The sequence below is a fragment of the Oncorhynchus gorbuscha genome, linkage group LG17, assembly GCF_021184085.1.
Source record: "Oncorhynchus gorbuscha isolate QuinsamMale2020 ecotype Even-year linkage group LG17, OgorEven_v1.0, whole genome shotgun sequence".
Taxonomy (NCBI): Eukaryota; Metazoa; Chordata; class Actinopteri; order Salmoniformes; family Salmonidae; genus Oncorhynchus; species Oncorhynchus gorbuscha.
In genome coordinates this window covers 58,684,173-58,690,151 of record NC_060189.1, presented here as the reverse complement: position 1 = coordinate 58,690,151, position 5,979 = coordinate 58,684,173, and the positions used below count along the sequence as shown (strand labels likewise).

Sequence of the window (5,979 nt, the reverse complement as noted above, 5' to 3'; positions counted from 1 at the left end):
CCGCCACACAACGACCTTCCTACTTTCCATGGTGTCTGAGTGTCAGTCTGCCTGTACGTTCAGCCACAGCCAGCTCCTTCATTCTGGTGCGGTCCTCTCCGCCTTGCAAACCATGGCTTTCTTCACTCACCAAGTCATCAGAGGTCTCTCCTCTTCTGCAGTCCGAAATGCAGCGATCAAACACGTTACGATCATCGGGGGTGGTCAGATGGGTGCAGGTATCGCACAGGTAGTTATCGTTAACTGTTAATGACCGAAGTTTGTTTGCTAACATTAGCTTGCTAGCTAGCTACAGAGGCTAACTAGTTGTCTTGTAAGCTAACCAGCTGTGTAGCTAACGCTGCAAGACTAGCTAACAAGCCAGTTAAATATAGCAATGAAGTGCACGAACTTACCGACTACTGTTGGTTAGCTAAACGCCAGCTTGCTATTAACTAGCTTGTTAGATACCCACTTGAGAAGCCAACCAAGGCAATTCAGGGGATAAGTTGTGCAGGCTAATCAGTAACACAACTCTGTATTATAAGCAACGGTTGTTCATGTCTGGGTAAGAAGTACAGTATGTCTCAGGTTGATCAGTGCACAACACAGATGGTGAAGATAGCAGCAGGAGGTGGCCTTTGACCTCTATCTACTTTAGCTAGCTAGTTATAGAAGGGTTTTTGTTACCTACCTGAAATGTCCTTCAATTCAGGAGTTCTATTACCAAAGTGACGTTTTGACAGTCCAACCTGGTGAACACCTGTCCCACCCACTCACAACTCGCACTCTGTGTTCCCCTTTCTAATAGGTTGCTGCTACAACGGGCCATTCGGTGGTGCTAGTTGACACAAATGAGGACATCCTGAAGAGATCCGCCAAGGGAATAGAAGGCAGCCTGAAGAGGGTGGTCAAGAAGAAGTTCGCTGACAAGCCAGATGTTGGTCACTAATATGTTAATGTTGCTGTTTCCAATGAGGAAATGTTGGCAGAACTTAATTTGACAGTCATCATGTATGTTGCAGGCAGGAGCAGAGTTTATTGCCAAGGTGATGGCCAACGTGTCCATATCGACAGACGCAGCGTCTGTGGTGGGGAGTACAGACTTGGTGCTGGAGGCCATCGTGGAGAACCTCAAGATCAAACAGGGCCTCTTTGGTGCTCTGGACAAAGTAGCACCAGCGTAAGTATGACCGGCTAGGGCTTGAACCCGTGTCTCCTACACACCACAAGACTGTCTTACCCCACTGAGCTGAATCCCAGGCATTAGCTTGTGGGTCCAACCCATGTCTTTGGTCTGAAGGTCACTCGCCAGGTGAGTGTGAATCCAAAACATAAGCACTGTCCTGTCTCCGCTGCCTGGGACTTTGTCAATAACCATAGGAGTTAGCTATCCATGATCAGTGTTGAGATGAACATCAAGCCAGAGCAGGTGCTGTTTGATGAGAAGACGTTTGTTGTTGCCGTTTTGAATGTGTAGCCTAAATAACCAAATTCCTTTATCTGCATTTGAGCTTTTTTTCTAATCTTACTATAAAGCTATGCCGGTATCCTTGAAATGTGCTTAAAAGAGACTATTTTAAAACTATTCTAATTAAAATAAAATATTTCAAAAGGAAAGGCATTGTGTATCCCACATAATTGATGTTACTAATTGGGATGTACATCATGGGGGTTTGCTTGTTGCCTGATGTTTTTGGTTCCTCTATTTTAAGACACACCATTTTCGCCAGCAACACATCCTCTCTGCCCATCACCGACATAGCCAGCTCCACCAGCAGGCTGGACAGATTTGGAGGGCTGCACTTCTTCAACCCCGTCCCCATGATGAAGCTGGTAGAGGTAAGGATCAATAGTGTGGTGTACATTTTAGGACATCTCTCCCTATGATTAGTCTCTATATAGTCTCCCGCAAAGCAGTTATTTTTTGTGTCATGATGGCGATGTTTAAATTAGAAACGTACGCAAGTTGCTTTAAAATATGACACTGGGCTTGCTCTCCTTATCAACTAGATTCAATTGAAAGATGTTAAGTAGTTTACGTGTCCTCTTCAGGTGATTGGAACATCAGCCACAAGCCAGGAGACCTTTGATTCCTCCTCGCTTTCAGCAAAGCACTGGGAAAGACGCCAGTGTCCTGCAAAGTAAGATCCTCGCTCATTTGAACAAAAATAAATTCTGTCACTAGTATTGTACACCTTTAAAGATAATGCAGTGACCATATTACACCATACATTATGTTCATCATATCTCGTTCAGATGCGTTCTAAACGGTCCACTAACGTCAGCACGCTATGGTCATCTCCAGGACACTCCTGGGTTCATTAGAACCGCCTGCTGGTGCCCTACATGATGGAAGCCATCAGGCTACATGAGAGAGGTACACCACCAAATGTATTGCCTGTATATGAATGAAAATTGCATCGGCACCAAGAGGGATGTGACAAACGGTTATGTACGAACATCTATGGTTAACAAAACATAGTTGTCTGTATATGAAACCGTTGTCACCCTTCATTCAAAGTCAATGGCTGAGTGTGTGCGTGTGCTCTTCTCGTCCAGGCCACGGGTCAAAGGAGGACATTGATATTGCCATGAAGCTGGGTGCTGGGTATCCCATGGGGCCCTTGAGCTGCTGGACTACGTAGGACTGGACACGGCTAAGTTCATCATGGACGGTGAGTGTTGGGCTGCTTCACAAGTGTGTTCCGAGTACAGAGTGATTTCAGTACCAAAAGAAGACTATATTAGCAGCTAGAACAGGCCCAATCGAAATAACTGCATGTCATATGGCACAGGGGCAGAGCACTGTTTTGTTATAGAATGGTGAGATGGACGAGAGGTGGGTGGTCTTTGAAAATGGTGATGAATATTTGAAGAAACAAAAACATCAAATGAAGTAGATGCAGGTAGTGTAAAACCAATGCAAAAGCAGTTAGTTAAAGTGAACCGTTTGTGTTGATAACTTGATTCCAGGCTGGGTTGAGAAGGATCCTGACAACCCGCTGATGCAGCCCAGTGAGATGCTGAACAAGCTGGTGGCCGAGGGCAAGTTCGGCAAGAAGACCGGAGAGGGCTTCTACAAGTACAAGTAACCCCGCCCCAGAATCAACACGAGCTGGAGCCTGTTCATTAAGGCACACCGTTACAAAATGGAAGATGAAAATAAGCGCTTCTGATTGGACAAAGATCATGTAGTCCCTCCCAGTACTGATAAGGGCATGAATGATAATAGAATGAACCGCTGGTTAACTTTGACAACGGTAGAACAGAGATGCAGCTGCTACGACCCTCGGTGCCTTCCTGAAGAATGGTACACCGGTGTTATCAATTCAAATCTGTCTTTTGACTGTATATTCTGAATGTCATCTTTATGTGTGGTTTGTAAGTAACTGAGTTTGTGGCATTAAACTGACTGTTTCCAAATGCTTCCCATAGGTTGTTCTGAGATTTCTATTCACAGATGTTTTCTAGGGATGGATTTGCCTCTGGTCCTTTGAGCCAACACACCCTGCCATTAATGATACCAGTGCATTCAGAGAGTATTCAGAGCTCTTGACTTTTTCCACATTTTGTTACATTACAGCCTTATTCTAAAATGGATTGGATTGTTTTTGTCCTCATCAATCTACAGACAATACCCCATAACGACAAAGCAACAACAGGTTTTTATACATTTTTGCAAATGTATTAAATAAATGGAAATATCACATTTAAATAAGTATTCAGACCCTTTACTCGGTACTTTGTTGAAGCACCGTTGGCAGCGATTACAGCCTCTTATTCTTGGGTATGATTTGTCTACAAGCTTGGCACACCTGTATTTGGGGAGATTCACCCATTCATCTCAGCAGATCCTCAAGCTCTGTCAGGTTGGATGGGAGGCATTGCTGCACAGCTATTTTCTGGTCTCTCCAGAGATGTTAGATCGGGTTCAAGGACATTCAGGGACTTGTCTGAAGCCACTCCTGTGTTGTCTCGGCTGTGTGCTTACGGTCATTGTCCTGTTGGAAGGTGAACCTTGGCTACAGTCAGGTCCTGAGTGCTCTGGAGCAGGCTTTCATCATGGATCTCTGTACTTTGCTCCGTTCATCTTTCCCTCCATCCTGACTAGTCTCCCAGTCCCTGCCGCTGAAAAACAGATGTAACGCTTGGCATTATTGTTTCTCATGGCCTGAGAGTCCTTCTCGGTGCCTTTTTAGCAAACTCAGCGGGCTGTCATGTGCCTTTTACTAAGGAGTGGCTTCCGTCTGGCCACTCTACCATAAATGCCTGATTGGTGGAGTGCTGCAGAGATGGTTGCCCTTCCTCCACAGAGGAACTCTATAGCTCTGTCAGAGTGACCATTGGGTTTGGGTCACCTCCTGATCAGGCACTTCTCCCTGATTGCTCAGTTTGGACAGACAGCCAGCTCTGGAAAGAGTCTTGATGGTTCCAAACTTCTTCTATTTAAGAATGATGGAGGCCACCATGTTCTTGGTGACCTTCAATGCTGCAGAAATGTGCCCCAGATCTGTGCCTCGACACAATCCTGTCTCGGAGCTCTACGGACAAATCCTTCAACGTTTTGGCTTGGTTTTGCTCTGACATGCGGTCAACTGTGGGACCTTATATAGACAGGTGTGCCTTTCCAAATCATGTCCAATCAACTGAATTTACCACAGGTGGACTCCCAAGTTGTAGAAACATCTGAAAGATTATAAATGGAAACAGGATGCACCTGAGCTCAATTAGAGTCTCATAGCAAAGGTTCTGAAATACTTATGTACTTAAAAAATATATATGTATAACCTGTTTTTGCTTTATCATGGGGTGTTGTGTGTAGATTGAGTAGGGATTGTAGAATAAGGCTGTACGTAACAATGTGGAAAAGGGGAAGGGGTCTGAATACTTTCTGAATGTACTGTATGGTCAGTCAACAACCCTGCGTGTTCAACCCCACTGTTCATTTCTAATATTGTTTCAAGAGTTCTTTTGATGTTATCCCTACTACTCAATTCGAAAATATTACCTCTTTATATCCCGGCATTAAATTGATCATCTTGGATACATGATACATCACATCTCACCTTTTTCCATGGATTTCACAGTTTAAGAGCAGCTTCAATACTCAAGGTAGATTTAGCCTTTTTGTCAGCATAGCTGTAAGACAGTATGAACGTAACCTCAGTCTCGACATGCTGCTGGAGTTTTAATTGGTCGGTTTTAGAGCCTTTTGAAGTTTCCTTCGAGATTTGAATGATTTATAGTCAATAATTCCCTTGGTAGTTCTATTTAAGACCACTAAGTGGCAGTGTTGTCAAATGCAGAATTTCTGGATGGGAATCATGATGGGCCGACAAATGATCACAAGCTACAAGATTATTGGGCTGGTTTCCTGGAAAGAGATTTAGCCCTAGACTAAAAACAATGCTCAATGAAGAATCGGTTTTTAGACTGAACTAAGACTAGGTTTCATCTCTCTCCCGGAAACCAGCCCTGTAAGTAAGGTACACCTTCTATCACATAAATCTGGTCAGGAGATCAAATGAGCCAATGCCTTTTTATTTTCTTAAAAAAACAAAACATGTTGAAACTGTTAAAATGTGACCTTCTTGGAAGCAAAGTGCTTATACCAAGATGACAGTGATTCAAAAAATACGACAATGAATAAAAAATGCATCAAGTAATACTAAAAAATAGAGCATAAAATCAATGAAATGTTACAGAAATGCATGGAATAAACAACATGGGCAAAAAAGACCACAGTTACCAGATAGAGAGAGAAAAGTCCATCGCAGTCAAGCTTGGGGTCAATTCAGTACTCTGAAATCAACTCCAACTTCTCTTCAATGCTTTCAACGGGAAAATGTCAAATTGCAATTGGAATTTGGTTAACTTTCATGAATTATTAACCCTGATGGCAATAAAATGAACACTGCCAAGTGCTGGAGTAAATATATATCTGCTTCATTTGTCAGTTTAGAACAATAAAATATAGGCCTCTGAGCAACCACTTGC

General features: G+C 43.4%; 1 pseudogene across 1 annotated transcript; it reads left to right on the top strand.

The window, feature by feature from the left end:
- Positions 1-3,393, top strand: LOC124001802 (annotated as a pseudogene). The gene is made up of 8 exons (XR_006832858.1): positions 1-229; positions 791-919; positions 1,005-1,162; positions 1,695-1,821; positions 2,035-2,123; positions 2,288-2,359; positions 2,542-2,657; positions 2,956-3,393. The product of XR_006832858.1 is annotated as a hydroxyacyl-coenzyme A dehydrogenase, mitochondrial-like (transcript).
- The last annotated feature ends 2,586 nt before the right edge of the window (positions 3,394-5,979 follow it).